Genomic DNA, 27,756 nt, shown 5'->3' on the forward strand with positions numbered 1-27,756 from the left:
ATCCAATTTTCTTCTGGGTTATAATACCACTGACGAAATGTCTTTGTTCCTTTTTTTGTAATGTGCCTTTTTTCTTTTAGAGACATTGAAGATTTTCTCTTTATCACTGGTTTTCAGCGATTTTAGCAAGATATGTTTTGGCGTGGTTTTCTTTGTGTTTGTTGGATGACTTGGATCTGTGCATTATAGTCTTCATCAAATTTGCAATATTCCCCCGTCATTTCCTCAAATATTATTTGTGACCACTCTTCTCTCTTTTTTTCTGATTCTAATCACACATTTGTTAGGTGGCTTTATCTCTAAAAGGTCATTCAAAGTCTGGCCATTCTTTTTCATGCTTTTTCCTCCATAGGCTTTGTTTTGGATACTTTCTGTTTTCATGTCTTAATGTGCACCAACTTTTTGCAGTGCTTAATATTCTTATTTTTTAAGAATGTATTTATTTGAGAGGGCGAGCGAGCACATGAGAAGTGGGGAGGGGTAGAGGGAGAGGGAGAAGCAGACTCCCCACTAAGCAGGGAGCCTGATGTGGGGCTAGATACCAGGACTCTGAGATCATGACATGAAATAAAAGCAGACACTTCACCAACTGAGCCACCCAGGTGCCCTTTAATATTATCTTAATCCAATCCAGTGAAAATCTCTATTTTTAGGAGATTCATCTTTAGAAATTCCACTTTTTTGGTATCTTTTCTTATCATATTCATGTTTTCCTTCAACCCTTGATCATATTAAATGTATATATATATTATATATATACTTATATACTTCCTCTTTCTGTATATTATATATATATATAATATAGTATTATATATAAGACTGTTAGACTTTGTTGGGACAGATAATTATTTGTGGATTAATTTACTATTTTTAGGTGTATTTTTAATCCTTTTCATAGTTTTCCTCTAGGGCTAGTTTTGTCCACTACTGCAGCATGACCTTCTATGGTCACTATTGAAGACATGTGTGTTCCACAAGGTCTCTCCTCTTTGGATATAGCAAGTCAAAAGCTTTCTGGCTCAGTCTAAATAATTCTGGGGATTGTTTGTACTATAGCTTCCTGGTAGCTTTTTTGCACACCTGGAAGCTCTTCTTCTTCCAGCTTCATAGAGTTGCATTATGCAGGTACAGAATCGTCCTCATTTAGAGGCTCAAGGGGATATTTATGAAGATTTCTGAAGCTCATTATTTTCACAGTTTCCTCCTCTCTGCAAGTGCCATGTAAGGTCCTCAGTTTCGCCAAACTTTGATTTCTATCCCCTTGATTTGGTGATTCTCCTCCCTGCTCCACAGTCTGGAATTTGCTTCCTGGAGGTAATCTGAGGAAATATTGTATCTACCTTATTTGTTTCCTTTTTCTCAAGAATCATAGTCTTGCACTTCCTCTTTTCCAGTTTCTGAAATGATTGTTTCATATAGCTTGTCAAGTGTTTTATTTGGTCAAAGTAGAAGAGTGAGTCTCAGTGTTTTTACTCCCTATTACCAGAAGCCATATTTTATTTTTAATATATAATTATAATCATCGTTCACATAGTTTTATGCTTTGTTTTTAAAATTTATCTAACTTCTTTATATTGTTTATATGCTATATGGGTTACATGACTGCATCTTGACTGGCATCATAATAGATTAGGTCATATTTGTCCAGAGGACATTAAGATTATTACCAATTTTTCCAGAATTATGATAACATTTTTCGGCTCAGCTATCCTCCTGATATCTTGTCCCCGATTTATCTAATTATTTACTTTATCTTTTCCCAACATGAATTCTGCAAAACTCTATTCAGATAGCCCATGAGGAAGAGGCACATGATTGAGTAAGTTTGGGAAATACTGGGTGCTAGACCCTCTTCTTGGTGAGTCATGATACATCTTGGCTTGTTATAGGCTTGAGAAATTTTGCACAAAGAAACCATATTTATCTTTTTTTGTTGCTATCTTAATTGTTTGGGAGGTTTTATATGATCTTTACTGTTATGTTGTTAAACAACACCCAAAACAGGACTAGTTTCTGTTTCAAACAATAGGGCCTTGGGGGTGCCCGGGTGGCTTGGTTGATTAAGTGACTGACTTGATTTCAGGTCAGATCATAATCCTCAGGTCATGGGATCAAGTACCACTTTGGACTCTGTGCTCAGTGCAGTCTGCTTGAGATTCTCTTTTTCCCTCTCCCTCTGTCCCTCATCCCATTCACACTTTAAATAAGTTAATAATTAATGAAATGAAATGAAATGAAATGAAATGAAATGAAATTAAAAGAAATTAAACAACAACAACAACAACAACAACAACAACAACAACAGTAGGGTCTTGGAAGCATATATCCTGCCAGGCCTCAGGCCTGCTCTTCCACTGAGGCCTAAGCTGGGGATCTGAATTCCAGCAGATGACTCCTGGCAGTTGTTGCACATTCCTCAAGTCCCCATATCCTAGAGGCCTGGAGGTGATCAGACTCCCACTCTCTGGGCAGGGACTCAGACTCCCTGGGGCATAGGAACTGGTGAGCTCCTGAGGAAAGGAAGCAGGGTTGGAGATCCACAGCCATATTGCCTCCTTGGAAACTCCAAGGGCTTGGAGAAATAGGTTTGCTAGAAACTGCAATGCCTTGAGACCTTCAAAGTCTTTGCATCCCACAGGCCGTAGGACAGGTGATGATAGGATCTGGGGATCATGAGGTTTGAGGCCCGGACTCACTAGAATTGTGGAATACAGGCTTGTAGGCTGCAGACTCTGCCCTCTGGGTCCCCTCTGTGGTTGTCCTGGTGTTCTAGATGCCTTTGTGTCTCCACTCGAAGGGATAAGCCAGCAGGTGGGCAGAGTGGTGAGGGGAAGGCCCACCCAGTCTTGGCTGTGGGTACAATGGCAGGTAGCATATTCCATCATGGGGAAGTGTAGTTCTTCTCCTGGGTGTTGTGTGCTATGAGGTGCTCCTAAAGAAGACGACTGTGTAGAGATCCGGTGGTTCTAATGGTTCACTGTGGAGACATCATTCATTCACTACTTATCTCATAGTTTCTGGCCCATTATAGGGCTGGGTGGGTAGCATAAAGATTGACTTACCTCAAAGACAGAGTTGCCTCATGGGATTTTGCATCTGCTTGTAAAGTGTAAATGTGTGTCTGGTGAGGAGGAATCACATCTACCACGGCCATATGCAGGATCTGCTTGTTCTGGTTTGCTGGGACAGCTGGGGTCACTGTCCCATCCTAGGGCCGCCCTCGACATTAGGCCCATAGGGAGCTACTCTTGTCCTATACAGAGTATATTTAGAGGATGGAGAGAACAGGGCAGGGATATGAGCTAGGCAGTCACAATTGTCCCGAAGAGATTTGATGATGACCAGAACTAAGTCAGTGCAGATGGAAAGAAAGCAAACAATTTGAGACTTTTTGATAGAAACTCAGCACCACATCCTGCCCTGCTGATGGTTCTGTTCCCCGCCAGGCCCCTATGCTTAGCCTCTCCTCATGGATCATCCGAAGCTCTGTGCTCTACTGACTTCCCGCCTCGCCTGCTGCCATTCTGCGTGCTTGGCATGCCGCCCGCCTTCGACCTCCTCCTCTGCCACCATGGCTTCCCTGAGGCTGAAACCTCACCCGGCACTTCCATTTCTTGCCCAATGAACATTTTCCAAATCCGTGCATAAAACCAAATGAGTAAATGGAATGTACCTGGCAATGAACAGCTGCCCTCTCTGCGTTGGCCATCTGGGATGTAGCCCTGGATTTCCACTAATGATATGACCTCCCCTTGCAGGAACCCGTTTTTTTCTTCCTTTCACCACCCTCACCAGTGTGTCCTGTCCCACAGCTGCTTGTGTAGATAAGCCTAATACAGAAAGCATGTAATAAATATTTGTTCAATGAATAAAGCGATGAACAAACCAACACCCGGTCAGCAGCTCAGAAGTCAATTGATTACAATTAACTGGAGATGAAGTGGCCTATGGCATAGTGTCTCTCCTGCATTGGGTGATGGGGGTGCTCTGTGGAGATGAGCCCCATCCTCACACACTCTCCCCATGCCCTAAATGGTAGCGATGCTATGGAGGAAAATCTGGGCATTTGGTGAGGAGACACAGAACTGAGGAGGCCCATGGCAGCTGCATGGTTGAGCTGTCCCAATGGACACCATGTACTCGGAGCTGCATTTTAAGAGATCTGTAATAAATATGTAAGACACATGGGTTGTATTTTATGCTACAGGGCTTAAGCTCTTTACTATGCATGTTCATTTTCTTAGCCAATAAGCATTGTCAAAATCAATGAGGAAAACTATATGAGGAAATGGACTCTACCTAGCGTGATGAACAGCCTCCTTCTTGCAGGGACCGCGCCTGGCGGTGTCCAGACATTTGCGGAGCAGAGCACTAGTGGTGAAAACACGGTTGCCTGCCCAACCCCAGCAGTGGCTTGGCCTCTGTAGTCAGACAGGCATTTTTACTGGCTTTTATTTTCTCCGTGGAATTTTTAAGTTGCTTGCTGGAATTGGCTGCATTAATCAAACAGTTGTTTCTCAGAGACATCGTTTATGTTTGCTGGAGCCAGAAAGGGATCTGTAGGCATTATTTTTATTTGCAGAAAGTAAACTCTGGGCCAGAAAGTAAAATGCCATTGGTTTTATTTCATCACAAAGCCCTGAGGACAAATTCTTGCCCCTTCTGGATTTATAGTTGGTCCTATGACAGAGTAGGAGGAAAGAGACCAGAGGGACTGCCAGGACAGGAGGAGGAAGAGGGAAGGGGCCAGATCTCTAAGGTGTAAGGAGCAAACCAGGGAACTGTTCCTGGGTGGCCCTATCCAGGCACTAGGGCACCTACCTTCTCCCAGAAGGGCAGGTTTGTCTTGCCTCATTGCCCCACCAAAGCTCAAAGCATTTTTACTCAGCCGAAGGACATGCGGACACCAGGTTCATAGGGCTCTGGTCGTTCATTGTTTACATTGCTCCCAAAACCACATTTAACAAAATCGTGTGGCTAATCCACCTCAGCCTATTACTCAAGGCTGTGTCCTACTTTAAGATGGTATAAAAACAAAAGTAATAAACGAATCCTGGTTGTTTTTTTTTTTAAGGGAAATAAATAAAATATAAAAATGGAAAAATTGTCTATAAGCATACAGTTCAGATATCACTTCTGGCAACATTTTGGCATTTTGTTATTGTCTTTTTTAAGACAAAAAAAGGCATGAACTTTACTATTCCAGGGGAATATGATTTTTATGGATTTGTAATAATCCATTTTATGGGTGTACTATCAATTATTTGGTGGTTCTTTTTTTTAAGATTTTATGAATTTATTCATGAGGGACACAGAGAGAGGAGCAGAGACACAGGCAGAGGGATAAGCAGGCTCCCTACGGGGAACCCCACATGGGACTCAATCCCAGGACCCCAAAATCACACCCTGAGCCAAAAAGGCAGACACTCCACCACCGAGCCAGCCAGGTGCCCCATTTGGCCATTCTTCTACCATTATTTAAACTGTTCTTATATTATTCATTGTTATAAAGAAGAAGGCACTGAACATCCCTGTACACAAACCTCAGGCCACTTTTTAAAAATTGTTTTTTTTCAGGGCACATTTCTATAGGTGAGACCAGGAATCAAAAAATTCTCTTTCGGGAATCTGGATACATCATGCGAAAAAGAGGTCCACACGGCACCCTACCAACGTGTTAATTTACCAAGAAAAACAATGGGCCTTACTGTGAAGGCCTCCGGACTCTGGTTGTTTGATTTATTTGTCTTTGGAACTTTCAACCAAATGTCTTAAAATAGACATGAACTGGAGAGTTTTGCCTCAGACATGGAAAAGACTCACTTGTTCTCACATTTCCATCTTACGAAACGACGCTTTTTAATCTGCTGCACTGCCTGGCGCTATGTCCCCTGCATAAAGGGGGTTGGAAAGAGCCCCCACTTGTGAGAACACAGGCCGGTCTCTTCTGAGGGTTCAGCAACGGAGCCCTCCAGGCAGCACACAGCTCCTGGTAAGCCTTTGCTGGGAATCAGCGTTGGCTTGGGTTGCGGGCATTGGGCACAGAAGGGTTAATGGCGATTGCAGTCAGTGAAACAGCCTGTGTGGTTTGTGTCATGTCAATCCCAGGCTGTCCCTGACTTTTTCCCTTTGGTCGGGGTCTTCCCGAGAAATCAGGCCTCACCATCAGCAGTGAGCTTGTTAGCTTCTCTGGAATAGGGTTTCCCTTTCAGTCTTGAAATTCCTACGCCCTTAGGTCACTTCCCTGCTAACTACGACAAAAATAAATAAATGCATTCCCCCAGCGAGGAAAGAAAGAAAGACAAGCAGAGAAAATGACGTCCATGCACTCCAAGAGAGCCTTTGATGGAGGACCAGAAGTCAAGAACAACCGTGTCCTTAAGATCTGGGGGCGCGCGGTTGGCCCCTCCACCTCCTTTCTTTGGAAGGAGGATTTGACTGAAACACTTGACAAATGTTTATATTCTGGTAACTATGTTAGAATGATAGCCACGGTCTGCATAACCTGAAGGGAGCCAGGAAATTTGGACTTTAGGCAGCAGGAGCACTGCAATCGGCCCTGCTGTTGGGCCCGGCGCCGTTGATGCGTGACTCACGGCTGCCCACCTCCTGTTGGGGGCCCCAACAGCACACTCAGCACAGAGACTACAGCACTGCCCCTGTCGGAGCAGAGGATCCCTTCAGGGATGGGGCCGTCAAGCCTTCTTTAAAGACATTCTTCCCCCACTTGTACCGCCAGCCCCCGTGTTTGTGTCTTGGCGAGGGAGTCGTTGGAAAAACACCACACCCCGAGAGGCCGCACTCGATGGGAACACGGTACCTATGGCTCCGACGGTGCCTGAAGGTTTGCTCTCTCTGCCCCTTTGTGATTCTAGGTGCTTGGAACACACGAGTGAGGGAATGAAGCCCGCTGGCCTCGTGGTGCTGACGTCCTACGGGGGAGGAAATAATAAACATGTTAGTAAATGAATGGAGGGTAAATCAGTTCTCATAAGCCGCAAGGTGATATGTGCTCTGGAAAAATAGAGTCAAGTGAGGAGGAGGAGTCAAAGCACAGCTGCTGGTGGCCTGCATGACAAGGTAAAGGACAAAACCCTGAAGGGGAGAGGGAAGCCCCTGCAGCTTCCCCTGGAGAAGAGGATTTTGCACAAAGGTTCTGACACAGGCCCTCAAGGGGGGAGAGAGGGTGGGCCCGTGGCCGGCCACAGGTGAGAGGGGATGGGCACGGAGTCACTATGTGGAAGGATGGGAGTTTGCTCTGAGAAATGAATGGCCACTGGGAGGTTTGGGAGCTTGAAGACCCACCAGGCCATGACCAGGGTCACTGCTGCCCCAGTCCCCGTGTGGGCTCTCAGATGCCCCTGTCCACCCGTTGCTGGAATTCTGCTCTCTGGAGTCAGGGGGGGCCCGGACTGGCAGCCTCATTAAGCCACCCAGAGAGAAGCTGAGGGTCGTTTCCCCAGGGCTGAGCTTGCTCCATCCCCACCTGTGATGGCCATGTGCAGGGGGCTTATGGGGATGGGGACCACGCCACTTGGTCACTTGTCTAGAGACGCACCGTGTGGTCCTTGCTTCCCTCTGAGCCTTGGCAAGGGCTGGGGGTGGGGGTAGCCAGACGTGGGCAATGTCCAGGCTCCACATTATGTTCCCAAAACATAAATTAAGCTTCCCATGAAAGGAAGAAATACCTTTTGCTTCATATTGCTTTATGCTTAAAAAAGTAAAATAAAATCAGGTCTTTTATCTCCAGTGTGACTAGAGATGAAATACCACTAGCTTCAAATTTCGAGATCATTCCGCTTCCAGCCAGCGTCCCCCCAGGAACAAAGACGTGGCAGGCGCACACTGCTGTGAGTGCATTTTCTTCCTTTGTGGTAAACACGCTCCTCTGGGCTGCCTCTGATCGCTGGGACGCAGCGTGTGCCGGTCACTGCTGACCCGAGAGGTCTGGCTTTTAGCTTCCTCGATCGGCCAGTGAGGTTAACAAGTTAATAAAATCCTATTTATCAGACTCCTGAGTCCATTTCCTCTTCCCTGTGGCTCATGGTTATAATTATTCTTTATGGACTCTCGGCGCTCCTTTAGATCTGGTTTCCCTGAAACCCTCCTGTTTCCTGAGAGTCACGCTGCAGAGAGGGAGCTCAGTTCCGTGGAAAGATGTCTGTTACTCATTTCCACCTGGTGGAACAAGGGTCAGTTGAAGGTGGAGCTTAGACCGTCCACATTTTAACGTGTGCGCCTCCCTCTCCTCTCGGGCCGGCGGGTGGAAAGCAGGTGGTTGCCGTGGCCTCGGCCCCGAGCCCCACGTTAGGAGGTCACGGCCAGCCTCTGAGCACTTTGCACCCCATAACTCTACCTGAAAACCAGGTGCACACGTGAAGATAAACCCCCGTAATGCATGTGGGGGTGCTTCCCGACGACCACAGTGATTGTACGGGGAACCAAGGCCTGGTCGGGGTTGCATCCTGCACTGGGCCGTGGAGACGGAGAATTGAAGCTGCATTGGCCGGACCCTGTCGTGTCGGTGAAGATGCATTTATGAGGTGCCCTGTCAGCCCGGGAGACCCTGCCTCTGCTGCTGAGACAGCTAAGTGCAGGAAAAACGAGGGCCCCTATTTCTGAGCAGGACAGGTCGTGTGTGCCCCGCTCTGGGGGACGGGTCAGGTGCAGAGCTCCCGGAGCGGGCTCTGGGGCTGCAGGGAAGGGCCCCCCACAACCCCCCGGGGACCAGCCTTGTCGCAAAAGTAGTGGCCGAGTCCAGCTCTCCATGCCCACAGGTGGCCTGCGCCTCACGTCGGTGACCTTTGACTCCTTCTCTGTCTCTCTGTTAACTTATCTGAATTTCAAACTTTGGCCGAGGAGGCATGGCGTATACACGTCCAGTGTACAGGTGCACGTGTGTACAGGTGCACACCTTTTACAACGCACAGAGAAGGAAGGCGGGAACACCCAAGGCACACAGGAGCTCTGGATTCCTTGGTTCCAGCTCTGTGGGCCTCAGCTCCCCACTCCCTGGCAGAGAAAAGCTGCAAGTTAAAAATTTCTCCCTTTCCTCTACCTTGAAAGGGCTGATCTGGGACGTAAATGCTCACTTCAGCATCCGTGTGCACCGCGATGCTGGGCGGGCACACACTTCCCTCTGCAAGGATTTGAGAACTAACAGCACATGAACCACAGCTAACCAGGCATGAAAATCCATTAATTAATTCAACATTCAACAGTCAAAAGAAGAACACTACACGATCAGTCCAACTTGCCTGATAAAATCGAATCTATCTTAATGAATTTTGCACGCGCACATGCTAAACCACAGCCCTTACGTGGAGGAATGTACTGTGGTTCTTGAACGTGGGCTTTAAAATCTCCCAAGAAAAATCATGGTCGTGCAGGATGGTGCCATGTAAAACCATTCGGATTAGAGCTGGGGCAGGGACAAGGATGCCCATGTCCATCATTCATATTTCATGTTGGTTTGCAAGCATCAACCAGTGGAACTGGATAAGACGTCATTTCATGCTACTACAGTCGCACACCTGAAACACAGAATAATCGAGTAAAGAAATTATTAGGACTGATAGAATTGAGGGAGCTGCTTTTTTTAAAAAAAAAAAAAATTTAATGACCAGAACTCACTCGCTTCCCCTTACCTGAAAAGCAAGCATTTAGAAAATGCAACAGGAGGAGCACTGTCTGTACAAGAGCAATAATGCTGGAGGAGCGAGGAAGGGATTTTACGAGGACTGCAGGACCTCTATGAGGAAAGTAGATTCTTCTGCGGAGACAGACTCTGCTGTGCATAAATGGATAACATAGCGTATCTTCGGAATGAGAGACTGGATGATGTGAAGGAATTAATAGCCCTAAATTAAACACCCTACCCCGTGTGACAGTAGGTAAGCCACAGCGGGATACTTTGGGGTTTCACAGCTGGGCACCTGGGAAATCGCACGCGAGAAAATAGTTTCCAATCATCTGGGGATTTGTGAGGAGGAAAGTGATGAGGGTTCTGTTTTCCAGAATCTACAATGTTGAGTTTTGCCAGAAAAATCAGAACACCCTGCACTGGACCACAGACAGACCAAGTCGTCGCACTGGGCCGATGGATGGAAACAGGCTGAAACACCACGCACCTGTCTGATTCACGGATTCGGGAGTATTTGCACCTCAAGTAAGTTTTTTGAGCATCTTTTTTCATAATGGTCTCCATTTTCTTTTTCTTTTTTTTAAAGATTTTATTTATTTATTCATGAGAGACCCAGAGAGAGGCAGAGACACAGGCAGAGGGAGAAGCAGACTCCATGCAGGGAGCCTGATGGGGGACTCGATCGCAGGACCCCAGGATCATGACCTGAGCCAAAGGCAGACCTCAAACACTGAGCCACCCAGACGTTCCGGTCCCTGTTCTCTTCTATTTTATTTTCTACTTCATGTTCTCAACGATATCTTCAGGATTGACTTTTATATCTCTTCTAGTGTGACTTTTTGTTAGTTTTACTTTTTTTAATTTCAAGAAATTATGTGCATTATAAATGTGCAAAATAAAACAAACTCAATTAATGCCCAAGTGTATACAGAAAAAGTCGTGTTTCTCTCTTAGTGTTAACTATCCAGACCCTCAGTCTGTCATTTCCGGATTTTTGTGTATCTTTCCAGAAATTTCTTCACAAATGGCAACATAATCTACAGAAGGAGTAGCATAGTATAATTTTTTTTAAATCATGTCATGTCAGCACATATAAATGTACTTCCTAATTATCCATGACTGCATAATATTCCTTTCGCTACAAACACCACACATTATTTCTGAATATTTACGTTTTTCTGCCTTTCCAGTTTGTATGTTTTACTTTAAAAATGCTGTATATTCAAACTTCTTAACACACATGTGCAAGCATATGTAGGATAAAATTCTGCATGTGGAATTGCTGCTTAAAATGCCATATGCTATAGTAGTGGGGACACTTGGCAATGTCTGGAGACTTGACATAACTAGGGAATGGGGTTCTACTGGCATCTAGTGAGTGGAGGCCAGACGTCATGCTAAACATCTGGCAATTCCTGACAAGATCCTTGTCAGCATGCAGATGGGCTCCTATCTCTGTGAGGGCAAACACCTGTCCAAGGTCAAAGAGAAAGTAAGTGCATAACCACAATTGAGCCCTAGTTTATTTGCTGTCAAAAAACCCCACACTTCTCATTTTTCACTGGGAAGCTGATACCCACACAGAATAAAGACACATAAAAGAGATGAATGAAATTGAAAATAATATCATCAAAGAAAGAGACAGGCAGTGGAGGTCCAAACGTCGTCAGTGGGCATCTCTGATGTAGAGCATGACCAAACAAAGCAGCGAAGCATGTTCAGAGATGTCCAAGCAGGAACCATTCCCCACATGGAAGGAGGCACTTGATCTACTGCTTGCAAGCCCACATCAACATTCCTGGAAAATGTGAATAGAGAAAATTCATCCTGAAATGTATCCCGGCAAAAGGATTTCACTCTAAGGATGGGGAAAGCTTGTGAAATCCCACAAGCTTTCAGGCAGAAGAAATACAGTCAGCCTCGGGGAGAAGAAAGATGCAGCACTCCTGTCTCCAGACTCCACACGACTGTCACAGAAGCAGACTTCATGGCGTTCAGAGGGGAAACCATGAGACCTCAGTGAGGTTGTTCTTCATGTAGAAGGTCAGCAAAAGGTCATTTTCAAAAATGCAGTGAACTCTTCCTGAAAAAAACAAAAAAACAAAACAAAAAAAAAACAGCAATCCATACTTTAGAATGATTAAAAACAAAGAGTTCATGCAAGGGGGAGGTAACCTGGAAGGTAGTGACCATTTAAATACAGGACCAACGGTAAACACGTTTAGTGATTACGTTTATGAAACTCTGTAACAATCAACATTTTGAGGAAAGAGACTCCAGAGTAAAATTTTAAAATAATCTATGAAAGACAGGCTATATTTCCTGTGCTAGTTAATAAAAAGAAGAGGTCAGAGTGGACTGAACCGTCCACATAACTGATGGTCATAGGAAAGACCTAAAATTTCCTTTCTGGGGTTGAGGAACAAATATTTAGTGCTATCTGCCTGTATTATTTAAAGCTATAAAGTTAATCACTGGAAGAACTCAGGACAAATTATATGGCTCTTAAATTATCACAAGATGAAAAACATATTGATCATAAAATGAGACATACAAAAAGAAGAGAGAGGATTTCATTCTGCCTGAAAAGCGTGGGGAGCACGGATAACTTAATATGTGAAAACCTATTAGCATAATTCCTTATGTTGCCAGATTTATGGAGAAACCATATGGTCATCTCAGTAGATGCAGAGAAAAAAACATTTAATTAAATTTAACACTCATACATGATCAAATGACAACTCCTAGCAAACTAATAAGAAATGGAAATGTTCTGAATTTAATAAAAGACATCAATGACACAGAAATCATCCTATTTGAGTGGTGAAACATTAGAAACATTTATTTTGAAGTGAAGAGCAAGAAAGTATTGTCTATGATCATTGTTTCTGATTAATATTGTACTGGAGCCCTGGCAAGTATAATAAGATAAGGGACAAAGACTCCCTCCCCCGCCTCCACAAAAGTCCCCAAGCTAAATAAAGTATGAAGAGATTGGAAAGAAAGAAACAAACACAGTTATTGTTTCCAGCAACCATGAATTAGAAAATGTAATTATAAAAGTTTCTGCCAACAACACAGCAAAGATCATAAGAATCTGGAAATAAATCTAACGAGATGAGAATGACTTTTATTGAGAAAATTATAACACAGATTACAAATAATTAAATTAGTGGAAATGCATTCTGTGTTCACAAGTGGGATGATAACTTTATGGTTATATCAGTTCCCTGTAAATTAACTTTTGAATTCCATACAGTTTCAGTCAAAATCCCATGGGGTTGTCGATGAAACTTGACATTAGCGTTATCATAAGCTCCATATGGGCTCCGAATAGAGAAGAATAGAAAAGGCATTCTGAAGAGGGATAACCATAAGGAGTAGGGTGGGCCAAGGAGAGAGACCCTTTCTCCCAACCCCATTACATTATAGTAATTAGGACAGGGTGGTGTGCTCACAGGGATGAGCAAAGAGACCAAGAAAACAGAGCAAAGGACTCAGAAGGCAATCCCATGTGTATTTTTCTCTAACTGGATTCTACCAAATTCTGGGACAAAACATTGACAGAAAAACCAGCTGGTGTAGTGTGCTACCCTTACAACCCTTACAACACACGGGGAAAACGGAGTGGAAGGTACCACCTGACACCAGAGCTCATGACAAATTCCAGGTAAGCTGAAGAGATAAGTTTGATGAGTAAAAAACAAGACCACAGCCAGTGAAGATGTAGAGGTAGAGAAGAGACATTTCTGTTTTGTGGATGTTTGGGGTGGGGGTGGGAATGTGAATAGGGCGATTTCTCTGGAAGATAGTTGATGGGTATGTGCTATATGCCTGCATTTCCCTCACTCAGAAAGCCTCGCATATGAAGATGTTCGTATAGCACATAGCACTACCATGTAGAAGGGAAGACTGGAAGACCCCTAAGGGCCCATACACAGGAAAATTGATAAATTATGCCCTAGTCATATGATAGAATCCTACACAGATCTGAACATGCCCATATGGAGTAGAACAGGATGGAAACAGACGTGTCAACGGTGTGAATAACATCACATCTTTGAAGAGAAATAACATCTGAAGCAAAAATAGAAAATGCAGTTGAATATATGAATTACTATGTTGACAACTGGCACCAGCATTCCTCCTGGGGAGAAATTTGTCTGTTTAGGGAAAATGGTCTTAATACACTCCTTTAGGTCCAAAAGGGAAAACTCAGACAGTAGATTTTGGGACAAAAAGAGGTCTGAAAGATGGTATGCCTTGCTATTAAACCATGATTAATTTAGGAGTGTGAGATCACAGAAAATGTTTACTTAAAAGTTGAGTATTCTATTCTGTGTTGCTAGAATGGTGAATACACGTCATTATGCATTTATCTGAACCCAGAGAACACCAAGAATGAACCCCAAGGTAGACTGTGGAGACTGGGTGATGATGACGTGTCCATGCAGGCTCATTCATTGTAACAAATGTACCTACTGATCGGGGATGTTGATCACAGGGGAGGCTGTGCGTGGAGGGGGTGGGGCAGGAAGCATATGGGAAATCTCTGCACCTTCCACTCAATTTTGTTGTGAACTTAAAAAATAAAGTCTATTACTCTAAAACATAAAGCCTATTTTTAAATACCCCCAAACCAAACTGGTGATGTAGTTTTTTTAAAAAGTGTTTTAGTTCAAAGGTCTTAATGTTTGCACATTTTACAGCATCACTTATTACTTTTGTATTTGAGAAAAACAGTTAAGAAGCTCCAACTATACAAGGAATTAAAGAAATGCAAATTACAACAAGGAAATACCATTTCACACAGACCAAATTGTCAAAAATGTAATTAAAATGACGTGACCCCCTATTGGCAAGAGTTCAGGAAACAGACACTCTCCTTACTGCCAGCGGAACGTAAATTAGTATAGATTATCTGGAGGGCATCTAAACCCTGGAAAACATTCAGACCCTTTAAATTGTAATTCCACTTTAAGTAAATTAACCTTAGCCAAGGTCAGAGATGTGCAAAAATATTTACATAAAAGGGAGTATGTTGTTTCTTAAGCGATAAAGGTAAAATATAGGAGACCTCTGTATGCCCAACAATAGACAAATTTATTTAAACAAAATATGCTACAACTAAATGATAGAATACTACCCAATCATTAAAGTAAATTTTTCAAAAACATATTCAATTCTATGGGAAAATGTTTGTGATATATTGGTGAGCTTAAAGAGTGAATTTCAAAACATTGTTACAGTTTGACTCCTCATTTGTGTGTCCAAAATAAAAATACATATAGAGGGAAAGAAAGGAGAGGAGGAAGAGAGAGAGAGAATAAATGAATAGAAAGAAATAGACGAAAAACTTAAATGGGCTAGTTTCTGGCAGATTTAACATAGTTTCTGTATTTGTCCATCTTTGTGCAATTTTAAAATACAAGAGAGGGGCACCTGGGTGTTTCAGTTGGTTGAGCGTCTGACTTGATTTCAGCTCAGGTCATGATCTCAGAGTTGTGAGATCCAGCTCTGAGTCTGGCTCCATGCCCAACAGGCTTGAAATTCTCTCTCTCCCTCTCCTCCTCCCCTCCCACCGCCACCCCAGGTGGTGCTCTCTTTCTCCCTAAAATGAATGAATGAATGAATGAATCAATCAATCAATCAATAAGCTGCAGGAGAAAATACTTCCAGCTTGTGGAGTCAGAGCAGCCCAGCGCCTTGCTCACATGACCTGTGGCTGGTGGAATCAGATGCCTTCTGGTCCAGTGGCAAACGTAATTTAGAATTCACTCCTGAATCCAGCCTTTGTACTGCAAAGCAATTTAGAAGTACAGAGGGAAGGGAAATGTTATTGTAGGGTACATGCAAGCAAGTCAAGCAATCGGAAACATTTGGTAACACAAATGTGAAATTCTTCATCTCCATGAACGGCATGTGGCGCAGATAAATAAGGACAAATGCATCACGTGGTACTCAAGTTCTAATTGTAAGGAGTGAATTAGAATCCCACCAGGGCTTGAACTGAAAGTGAACTACTGGGGAGGAATACCATTTTTGTTGTGAAAATAAAGGTACTAATTTGATGAGAAGATTAAGGGAGTGGACTTCAGGGAAGGGAGGTTTCCTTGTTAAAAATTTACCATTGCTAATGGAATTCATTAATCACTCCCATCTGCTATGTCTGGTTATAAAAATAGCAAACCAAGGAGGAAAATTATGGACATCTTACACCTCTGGAATGTTCTTAGACTTTTTAAGGAATTGGACATTCAGCTTTTATATTTGGCAAAGGGTAAAGATTTATGAAAATATAAAATTCAGTGTATATTTGCATAAATATTTATGCAGGTGTCTAACCCAATAACCAAAGAGAGCGCACACAAAATGTTTTGGGAAATGAAGTGAGCCCAGTGTAAGTGACATCTAATCCACCCATGGGGCAGTAGCGTTCTTGTTCACCTGTTGAGTGTATTCTCACTCTCCTGCAATTAGAAAGCTGACAGCATGTTTGCTGATGCTAATATTTCATTGTCCTACTCTTTTGATCATCTATCCAGGCACATGTGATCATTTCCTTAGCTATTCTGGGTTCCAGGAGTCCTAATGATTTGAGAAATGATGCCTATTCCTTCTGGAGATTCAGGAAAAGAAGGACTAATTTATTTGAGGCCATGGAGTATATTGTAAAAACATCAGATAAGGAAAAATTTTAATGGTTTAGAAAAAAAACCTTTAATTTTCCAATGCATTGAGCACCTGCTCTGTTCTGACCTATGTTCTGGAATCTACAGTTAGAGACATGGTTAATGTTCCATCCCAGCCCTTAAGGAGTTCAGCGTCTAGGGGGACCTCCAAAACTACAATTCAATACAACACGTGTGTACAGCGGTGATGGCACAAAGTACTCTTATAGCATCTAATTCTGCCCTAAGATGGTGGGGACAAGACAGCCTTCAGTGCTATTCATGGATGTTCTCATTCTCCCAAACACATAGTAGGATTATACTTGCTACTCTCATTTCGCTGGGTGTGGGCATGCGCTTTACTTTACCCTGATAATCATGGAAGCTAGAACTTCAGCTAGATTCCTCTGTGGTTAAGATAGGAATCTCATTATTGACCACACTAGACCCATGGCATGAATGAGAAACAAGCCTTTGTTGTGTTAAGCCCCTGATTTGGGTGCTATTCATTTCTGCAGCACATCTCAGCCCTGCTGACTAATACAAACATGGTGTGTGGGTAGGATTTGGAGGGTGCCCACGTACAGAAGATCAAAGAAAATGGAAATAGAGACAGCAAGGCCCACAGACACAAAGCCATTGTCCTTGTCTTGACCGTTCTCCCTCATGTCCTTGTTTACTAGGTGAATTTCCCCTCATCTCTTTCCAGACTGCTGGCTAAACATGGGGTATTGACCACAGCCCTCTGTCTCCTTTTCTGCCCAAACTACACCTGTCAGCAAAGGAAAAATAAAGGTGTGACTCTCCAATAAAAACAGCAGAGGACAAACAACCTCAACAGAGAACAGATATCAACACAATTCTGGAAGCAGATGGAGGAGACACCATCTGAAGGAACTCCGAGGGGACAACACTTGATAGCAACCCAGCTCAGCCCCCGGAAATGGTACCGTGGAGTTGCAGGAATGACATCAGGGGGTGTAGAAAGACTAGGTGAATGGATGGGCAGGTCTCCAAACCCTTTTACCTACTGAGTCCAGACCCATACTTACTTCCTCCAGAGGAAGATGGAGATGCCTGGTCTTGGGTGTACCAAACACACAGGAAGTCTTAGGTGAGAATTGAAATTTAAACACAACTTTTATTTCTTAACACTGAAACCCCTACTTCTCTTCCTTAGTATGGCTTCCAGAAAGTTGGCAGCCATGTGTATGCTCCCCAAATGAAGATCTCTAGATACGGACACTGAGGAACCCTTCAATAAAAGAAATCAGTTTGCTTCTTTCTGCCCACAGGGAATCCTACCAGTCAGTGAGCTCCACTCATGCATTTAGAACCTTCAATTAGTTTGTCAGTGTCCCACATTAAATATGAATGACAAAAAGACCACCAACATTTGAGTGATTCCAACATGGAAGCATGAAAGTCAATCTAACAAAGGCATGAATGGAAGGGGGCTGGAGGAAACAGATGGTGCAGGGACCAGAAAAAAAAAAATCTAAACAAACAAATGGAAAGTATTTTTGAGAAATAAAGAAAATATTGCATCCATAACACAAGAACTGAATGTTTTTATAAGACGAAAAATCAGAGGAGTACCTGGGTGGCTCAGTCAGTTAAGCATCTGCCCTCGGCTCAGGTCATGATCTCAGGGTCCTGGGATGCAGCCCCTCCCCGCCAGCATCAGGTTCCCTGCTCAGCAGGGAGCCTGCTTCTCCCTCTCCCTCTGCACCCCCCCCCAACTTGTGCTCTCTCTCACGTGTGCTCTCTCTCTCTCTCCAATACATAAAGTTTTTTAAAATGATGAAAACTTAGAGAAATGGAAGAGCTCTAAGAAATTGAACACTTGAGCCAAAATTTAATACATTGAGGACTCTGATAGAGAATGAAGACTGGGAGGTAGAAAATGTTAGGAAAAAAATAAGACTTGGAGGACTAACTCAGGAATTTCAACATCTTACTAGTGGGAGTCTGAGATGGAACAGATTGGGCAGTGCAATTACCAAGGAAGCAGGATGACAAAATGGCCTAGGGAGACCCATCAGGGCCCATTAGGATGAAGAGGGCAGCCACGCAAAGGGGCAGCCTGGCTGGGGGTGTCAGAGCTCAAGTGTGATAAAGAAGGTATCTGGGAGGGGGAGTGCCAAAATGGGGAGTCAGGCCCAAGCAGGGAAAGGAGGCCATCAGTGAGGAGGCGTATGAGGTGCTGGTGGAGTTGGGAGATTGGTTACATCAGGAGGAGTCAATTGAAAAAAAAACATATACATGTATCAAGGATAATGGGAGTCAGGTCCTGACTGTCAGAGAAAGGAGTTACAATAGAGGAAAAGAAGACACTACAACGAACTCTGGCTATTGGTTTGGAATTAGAGGTATTATGTGAATTTACAGCCTTCAACCTACAGAAAAATAGATGTTAGATGATGGAGATAGATGGGCAGGTAGAGAGAAGGAGAGAGGGAGAGAGGTATGGAGAGAGAGAAAGAGAGAGGAATGAGTGGATGCATAGACAGAGCAATGGGTGGAGAGAGAGCGATCGATAGACCAATTTGTGACTCTATCCACTAGGAAGGTCTGAGCACAGTGATGTCTACCACCAGGATCTTGGTTTCTAAATATCATTTTTTCACTAAAGAACCAGGAGAAATGGCTAATTCCAGGACTGGGGAAGGGAATGGGCAACATGAACCTAGAGCAACTTATGCTGGGAAGCAAAGAACGAAAAGGACATGTCAAAGCTGTACAGAAATCAGCTTGCCTGGTCTCCTACCGGCCAATTTGAGCATCAATATAAGTGATAACAGCAATGGATTATAACCCGTTGAGTGAATAAATTAAATAGTAAATCCATGAGTCCATGCTGATATAAATAAAATAATTTAAAAATTGTCATTTTAATTAGAAAGGAGATATTTACATAATTACAAACACAGATTCCCAGGAGGAAGGATGACAGTGGACAAGAGGCCAACGCCGTCTTCATCAAAGGCTCCTGGTGACCATCATGCGGAATGGGACAGAAGGAAGCCATGATCGGACTCAGTAAGAAGAATGGGGCATCTGGTCTAGGACAGTCCTACCGAAGATGCAGAATCTGAAACACGAGACCAATGGGAAAAGGATGATATTCTACAAAATAACAGGTCTGTAAATAACAGGTCTTTAAAAAACTGATCATAAAGGTCAGGGACGGAGCCCGTCAGATCAAGGAGACTAAGAAGGTGGGACAACGCGGTGCAGTGAGTGGTTGCCCTGGACCCTCTCCCTGGGGAGGACGGGCCACTCCGGAGCAGGTGTGAGGACCGGTCTGTCCCGCAGTAACAATGGCACCTTCCCACTCATGGTGGTGGAGTGTTGTGTGCGGCTTCCTCACTTGCGGGACTCACGCATGAATGAGTTCTTCATGCACGAACCTTATCCAACAAGATAAGGTTTCAGTGGAGCAACTTCTCAGCTGGATCAAAAGGGGGAAAAGATTATTTGGACTTTACTACCCATTTCTCCATAAGATTGTGCCTGTTAGAAAAAATACCTTACAAAAATGTACCTTCTCTCCTCCTCGGTCAGGCTTTCAAACCCCTTTGACTATTTCTTCCAGTGGTTACCTCCTTCAATCTAAACAGTATGCTTTTGCTGTTATGGGACGGGGGGGGAGGGGAAGGTGATATTTCCATTAACTGAACAGTTTTGCTTCTAGCTTACGGTAGATTAGGGAAGAGTCACATGGATGCTGGTTGTCCTTTGTTGTTTATTTTATATTTGAACATTCCAGAACCATAGGTAGAATGGTAAGTTTTTCTACTAGGGGTTGTTTGTTTCTGTAGGTTTTGACCCATTTGCCTTTTTTCTTTCTTTTCACCACTAAGCCTCTGGGGGATGCTTCTCCCTTGGAGCTACTTCCCCTTCCCCCCAAAATAGTCCCTGCCTGAGGCTGCCCTGAGCCCCCTTCAAGCTGCTTGCTTTAGATTCTCCAGTAGCCGGGGCTCCCACCCATGAGGTCCCAGACTTGCCTTAGAACCTCCTCCACCAGGGATGGGAGACTCCTTCTGGGAAATGCCATCTGTGGTCAGTCATCACCAGTCCGTGACGGCCTGCTCTAGCAGAAGCTTCCAGAACTGGCCTCATTCATTAGGAACTTTATCTTTCTACTTACTTATAAATTCAAGTCTGCAAGATTCTCTGGTCTCCAGGTTACACTGCGAGCATGGGTTGCATAGGCTGTTGTCTGCTGTCTTTGTTGATCTGTGTGGTTCTGGAGGGCACGTGGGGAATGTTGGACTTGGGTGGTCACTGCTCTCCTACGGGCCATGGAGCTCCAGGGACCAACATGGAGCGATATCTCCACGTCCTTCAGGTGCGCAAAGGCTTCCTCAGCAGGAGGACAGCTGAAATGAACAGATGGGAAGAACCGAGTGTGGGCAAGCACGCATTGCTGCTTGCACGGGCACATGCTTCCAGAGGGAGTAAAAGTTGACACAATTATTTTGGAAAACCGGCAGTTTCTACAAATGCGGAGCATAGATGCTCTGTATGCTCCAACGTGGATTTCCACTCCTCCTTATACGCTCAATGAAATGTGAACCCGTGTGCTCCAACACACACAAGTGATCCCATAGGAGTCAAAGACTAGAAACCCAAATGCCCACCATCAGAGGCACGGATAAATTTATTTCAATACTCACACACGCCATGGGATACCAGAGAGCGGTGGAAAAGATACCACAAACTGAGTGAAAGAAGTCAGGCGCAAAAAGAATACTGCAGGTTCCATTTACATAAAGTTTACAAAAGGCGAACAAAACAAAACACCAGTGCTGTAGGAATCCTGGAGAGTGGCCTCCTCTGGGGAGGAAGGGAGTAGAGAGAGGGAGAGGGGCGTTTGTGAGGCTGCTTTGTTCTATTTCTTGGTTTGGGAGTGGGGCTGGGTGTGGGTAAAGTGTGTGTTCACTTTGCAAAAATTCGAGTTGTACGTTCCAGTTTGTTGCTCTTCCAGATAAATACTTATTGCAATTAAGAAGTTTATTGAGAGTAATCTCTTAAAAGGATCTTCAACTTGTAACAAGAAATTTATTGCAATTAAACATGATCTAAAACTATTAAGCTTTTCCCTTTTTTTTTTTTAGATTTAGAATTTATTTATTTATTTGACAGAGAGAGAGCGCAAGCAGGGGGAGCAGTAGGCAGAGCGAGAGGGAGAAGCAGGCTCCCCACTGAGCAGGGGAGCTGGGTTGCGGGGCTCCATCCCAGGACCCGGGGATCATGACCTGAGCCAAGGCAGATGCTTAAGGCTGAGCCACCCAGGTGTCCCTACTCTTAAGCTTTTCTTTAGCTGTAGATTATCTTTTACTTTTCATTAGCTGTATGAATTTTGCCCCCTCCAGTGGGGGTCCCCTCAACAGGGATGCGGCGTCTGGACACTGAGGCATGGCCGCTGGAGCTGCGTCCCTTGCTGTGCCCCAGCAGAGATGCTTCTTCAGCCGGGCGTGCAAGAAGGGGCAGCCACTGGGACCCAGAAGCCAGGGTTCGCAGCCCCAGCTCCCCTCTCAGTGTTTCTGAAGCCCGGTGTCCTCTACAAACCTGAGTTACCATGCACAGGCTGAGTCGGACACCTGCGCACACATCTGCACAGCGGGGCGTGTTCACAAACAGGCTCCACGGACAGGTCTCGCTTGTGATCTCTGCCTTTGCTCCTTCGATGGCGTCTGACCTTTTGACATCTGCCTCTTTTCTTTAACAAGAGTATTTCCAGGCCTGAACACAGTCCACCTGATGAGCCGGGCTGGAGCCCTGGAAGGAGGTGAAGGAGGTGGGTGCGGCATGGGGGGCGGGGGCTGCGCTGGTTGCTACGGCGACATTTACTTTATCCCATCACCGACTTTCTGCCAGTTGTACCAAATCTGGGTGCTGTTTCTATTTCCCGAATGTACTGGATAGAATTCTTGGACTTTTTTAGGGAAAGAGAATGAGGCGAGTGCTTGGTACACGGCGCTGGGATAGAGCTCTTGCAGATGTATCCGCCAACCGACTGACCTGTGGATTCTCCTTATTTACTTAGACCCTTTCCAAGCTGTACGGAAAGAAAAATGTGAGAACAAATTTCTCTGAAAGGCCAGTGTGAGCCCTGCGTTCCCACAGCCTCATGAACTCCTACGTATGTGTTGTCATGCGGCCTCCGGGCTTTTCCACCCTTGTGCAGATTTCACGCTAGTGACCATCTCGCTCACGGGATTCCATGTCTGGCTTTTCACATACAACACTGTATCATATATCATTCCATCATGGTCACGTGGAATTCATAATTATTCTAATTGCATTGAGAGGACAGCTTTGCAAACATTTTGAAGAAATGTTTTAAGATCACACATAATTCACCCAAAGCCATGTTGGAGCATCTTACCCGTCAACCTAAAAATCCTTCGGTGGCTTCGCTTTGCTCTGGAACAAGACCAGGCCTCAAGGCCCGGTTGAGGCTCCAGCCACATTCCCACCTGGAGTCCATCCCTCTGCGTCGGCCAGGACCCCGTGGGCTCTCAGCTCCTATCTCCCTGCCCTAAGGGGGCATCGTTGACCCCCACCCAGGCAAAGTTGGGGACCACCAGTCCCCTGTGGCCTGTTGGGAGCCTGGACCTTACTATATATCACAGCAAGGATTTGCATCATTGTCTATGGGGTTATCACCGTAATACTGTCTCTCCTCGTTGCTGGTAAACCACTCCACTCTCGTCCCCACACCTTGCCGGATTCTGGAAGTCAGGACAAGTTTGCTGATGGCAGACTCAGCTTGCTGCCCCAACATGAGAACATTTATATTTTGTGTATGTGTTTCCCTCTGATCTTTGTTTATATGCCTATATAACTTTTACAAACCTGCAATTAGTGTGTATTCATCATTTTATGTTAAAAGATCTTTTTAAAGTGAAAACACCCATGAACATACCCAGATTACCATCTAGACTTTGCCCCACCGACGGCCGGAACGTTTCCTGAGGTACGGCTCTTGCACAATCGCAAGGCCCGCTGTGAGCAGGGCGGCGGTGGCCGCGGATGGGAAGTGGGGAGGGTTGCACATGCGCCCAGAGCAGACCGTCCGCGCAGCACACTCTGCACCTGCTCTGCCCGCCAGTGGGGTCCTGGGAGGCTGAGCTGCTTTCGCAGGCACCTCTGAGGCTACTGGCACCGTGTCTGCGGCGGAACTGAGTTCACTTAATATTATGCACGCAAAGAAAAAGCCGCAGTACTGTTTCAGGTTGAAAATGATAACGAATCGTTAACTGGACCTACCCCCTCCCACACCAAAACTGGCCGTTTCACACCCGTTGGGCGATCCTGCATTTCAGGGTGGGCTTCCTCCTGGAGGTGGTGGTGCAGAAAATAAGGCTTCTTCAAGTGTCTAGAGTCTTGGAAAATGTGAACTTTTGGATCTTCTGTTTAGAACCTGGAGTTATGATCCTCGTTTTAAAGGTAAGCAGGCCCTATTCTTAAGCCAGCATTCCTTGGGGCCGCTCTGCCTCTCTCAGCACTTCACACCAGACACAGAGAGATGTTAGTGAGAGGTGCAGTGTAGCATTTATCTGTCATCTGTCATCAGTGACCTTGGACTGACCTGGAAACCCTGGGGAGCCACTCAAGGGGCCCTTGTGAAGCGTGTGTGGTCTCCCCAATAAACTTGGAAACAAAAGAAAAACAAAGCCCTGACATATTCAAGAGGGCAGCTGAAAAGGTAGTGGACATTGACGTGAGCAACGTCTAAAGGGAAATCCGCTTGGCATCTATCCGGAGCACTCGCAGGGAGTGAGGACTGTTGGTTTGGGGATCTCGAAACTGCCTGCTTCCACCCTCCCACTCTCCGCATTTTCTCCACACGCTGCGTCATTGTAGCGGGATGACTGTTCCCTGCTCATAAAGTGCACTTGTCTTCATTCCCACAGGAAAGAGCATCATAAACAGAAATCAAGTCCTTTGTGCAGAAGACAGGCCATAGTAGTAAGTCTGCCCCAGATATTCGGACTCGAAGCCACCCCGTGACTCTGAGAATGAAGAGTCTAGATGGAAACGAAAAGCAGAAACAATAGTGCAAGCGCAGAGCCAGATTTGAGCACTCAACACCAGAGAATGGGTTTAATGAATTTTTTCCCAGGACGTGGCGGACTGTTGGACTCGGATAAATTGACTGGCTGTGTTGCCGTTATACAGACGGCCTTGAATATCAGATTCAGTTTGTGTAATCAAGCAGATGACCATTCTACCTCTCCTTCCACGTCCACAATGCCCTCCTTCTCCCAATTCTTCACCCCATTCAGTGTGGGAGGGGTGTCACGGCCAGAACACGAGCGTTGCGTCAGAAGGCCTTGTGTGATACCAGCTGGGCCATTTACCATGGGCATGACCCCAGGTAACGCCTGACCTTCCTCTGCAAAGTGGAGACCGTGTCTACTCTGATGACTGCACAGAGTTGGCCCAAGAATCAGAGTGCGTGAGTGTGCAGCAACCAGAGGAGCCTAAATCACTATCCATACGACATTGAAAAATAATTCTTGAATTTCTATTTCCTCCCCATACTCTATACCTTACATGGATTAGAACTCACTTAGCTAAGAGGCTGAGTCCTGTTCATCTTTTTCCCTGGAATATAATAGATATTCTGAGTACATTTGCTGAACTTAGTCATAATCTCTGTCAACTCATTGAAAATAATCATTTGCTTGGCAGGAAATAAGCATCCCCAGGTTCACTTATCCCAGGCTTACCACTATCAGGTGTTTCTTCCTGGTTTATGTGTGTTTTCCTGCTTTCTCCCCAACTGGAAAAGTGTGGAGAACATGGTAGGCACCCAACAAATACTACTCGATTAGCTGGCAACGTCTTTCGTTTTCAATCCGTAATTGTAGAAGCAGACAAGTGCCTTTGCAAATGCTCCATGAAAACTGCTTCCACTGTTGGCTTGTTCATCTAAGCTCATTGCTGGTTTAAGTTTGGGGAATACAGCACAGGACCCATAATGTGGGCTCCTAACTTAATGAAAGAATAGCTGCCACTTTTACTTGCATTGTTATTCAGAACCTTTCTTCTTCTTTTCTTTTCTTTTCTTTTCTTTTCTTTTCTTTTCTTTTCTTTTCTTTTTTTTAAGATTTAAGCCATCTATTCATGGGACAGGCAGAGACACAGAGGGAGAAGCAGGCTCCATGCAAGAAGTCCGATGCAGGACTTGATCCTGAGGCTCTGGGATCACGCCCTGAGCCAAAGGCACCACTGAGCCACCCCACCCAGGCGTTCCAATCAAACCCCTTCTTCACCCAGGTCCATCTCAGGAAAATATTCTCTGGACATAAGCTGGAAGTTGACAAAAAAAAATTTAAGAAAATGGAACAGTGAGCTAATTAGTTGTTGTATCTGTCTGGCAAAGTCTGTGAAGGAAGACACTCCTGAGTGTTAGTCAAGGTGCAAGAAAACCAGGACACTTGCGGCTGATAGGGGTGTGAAGTGGTGTAAGATTCTGCGAGGTGATTTGAGAATTTGTGGTAAAGTTGTATACATTTTCACCCTGAACTTCTGTTTTTAGACATTATTCCCAGGAATCCACAAATATGCGCAGAAATGTTCATGAAAAGAGGATTGTGATTTGCGGTCAAGTGAGGAATCTATTTACTAAATGTTACACGTATTTTATCATTGGTGAAAACTGAATTCCGGACCCATTGTCTTCTGTTGACTAGTTTCCAGAGTTCTTGTAACAGTGGTTCACACTAAGCTGGTGAGATCGTGGGTAGATGATTTTTTTTTTTTCTGTCTATCTAGTTCTTGTATTTTCTACAATAAACAGCTATTATGGGCAAAATAAAAATTAGTGCATAAAAGGAACCAGATCTTCCAAGACCCAAAATTGGCCTTTGGCACAGGCATTATTGACAAATTATGCCTTATCAACAACACAACGAGCGGCTGCGGAGTACACAGGGGTAGATTCTAACTCAGGAATATTAAATATTTACATGATGCAGAGGCCAGTGGGGAAAGCACACACAGGAAGAGGTCATCAGAGGAACGTTATGTTTACACAGAATGTGGTCGAAGGAAATTAGTTAGGAAGTCAGGGCGGGTGAAGAGGAAGAAATACTTGAGAAGGGGGTTGTATTTGAAGATGTGGAATGGAGCCGGTTTACTGTGAGGATGCCCAAGGCTTACCAGAACCCTACTGTTGCCTCCTTAGAACGGAGATGTCCATGGCCATACCTCCCTGATTTCCTTCTCAATATCCGCCAAGATCTGAAATGAGCAGGAGGAGGGAGTTACTTCATGGCAAACTGGGAAAGGTGAAGCCTACATAGTACCATGTTCTATGCTACCGGGTAGACCTCGCCCACTGGTCACAGCCCTTTGGCCAACCCAAGAGAATAGCCAGAGGTTACTGAGAAATCAAGAAACAGAGAAAAGTGGTTGAAAATATCCAACTACTTAAAAAACAAAGCAAAACATCAAAACAACTATCTTAGTATTTCTGTTCAGTTGAAAATTCTCTTATCGAAAATATCTTGCATATGGAATGAAGAAGTGAAGGAGTATGGGAAGGAACACAGTTAGAAAGACCCATTGACGTTTTGCGTATTGTTCCCTCCCATCCATGAAAGTGATATGGCCGGTCATTACACAGCGGCCTCTGGAAATTGGACCCACATTTTTTGAACTTCTACACGGTCTGAGGCCCTGTCTGTGGCTCCTTCCTCCGAGGAAATAAGAACACATATGCAGGATACCTGGGGATGGAGATGTGGTGTGTTGTAGGATTAATATTAAAGTGACATGAACGGCAAAGCCGTTAGGCACGAGGGCAGTCAGTGTGGGCTGGAAGGTGCAGAGATTTTATAAAAGAGGCAGCCTTAGGGTGAATCTCAAAGGATTGGCAGGATTGGGGAAGCCACAGGGATGAAGGAGAGTGTCCGCTAGATGGGAGGCAGGGGCAGGTGCAAGGACGCAGAGATGGGGTCAGACAGCTCGGGGAGCAGGTGACCACAGACATTTTGTTAAGAGGAGTAGAGCCAAGTCAGAATCTGATCCACGACATGGGAGTAAGGAATGTCACATTTCATTATTTTTATAACTTAGATAAATCTCAGAGCCCTGGGAGTGGCCACAATTTAAAATTTGGTCATTTATCCTTATGCTGCTCCCCATCGCTAGGGCTGGCTCACCATCCTTGGGGGCCCCTGTGCCTATGTCTTGGTGGCCCAGGTAAGAATAGTGGCCACTCACTCTCCTTTCAGGCCCTGCCCAGGTTCCCCTCTCGGGCATGACGTGGGTTAGTCTGCCTCCATGGGCCTCAGGGTCGTGCTCTTTCCACCCTCCAGACATGCTGGAGCTGTCAAAGGGCCTCTAGACACAGAGGTGTCCTCTCCTTCCCAGTCTTCTTGCTCATCAGCTTTTCTACTCTGCCTTTGTAGTCCCTTG

At 44.8% G+C, this 27,756-nt stretch overlaps 1 long non-coding RNA gene across 1 annotated transcript in view; it reads left to right on the forward strand.

Annotated features, from left to right (window-relative positions):
* LOC140616256 (uncharacterized) overlaps positions 1-19,887 on the forward strand; it is a 52,267-nt gene extending 32,380 nt beyond the window's left edge. The window contains exons 2-5 of the long non-coding RNA XR_012016806.1: positions 5,578-5,992; positions 6,876-9,893; positions 10,018-10,168; positions 19,248-19,887. This is a non-coding gene — a long non-coding RNA (uncharacterized lncRNA). The remainder of the gene's footprint in view (positions 1-5,577; positions 5,993-6,875; positions 9,894-10,017; positions 10,169-19,247) is intronic.
* Positions 19,888-27,756: the final 7,869 nt, after the last annotated feature.

The sequence above is a fragment of the Canis lupus genome, chromosome 24 (genome assembly GCF_048164855.1).
Source record: "Canis lupus baileyi chromosome 24, mCanLup2.hap1, whole genome shotgun sequence".
Taxonomy (NCBI): domain Eukaryota; kingdom Metazoa; phylum Chordata; class Mammalia; order Carnivora; family Canidae; genus Canis; species Canis lupus.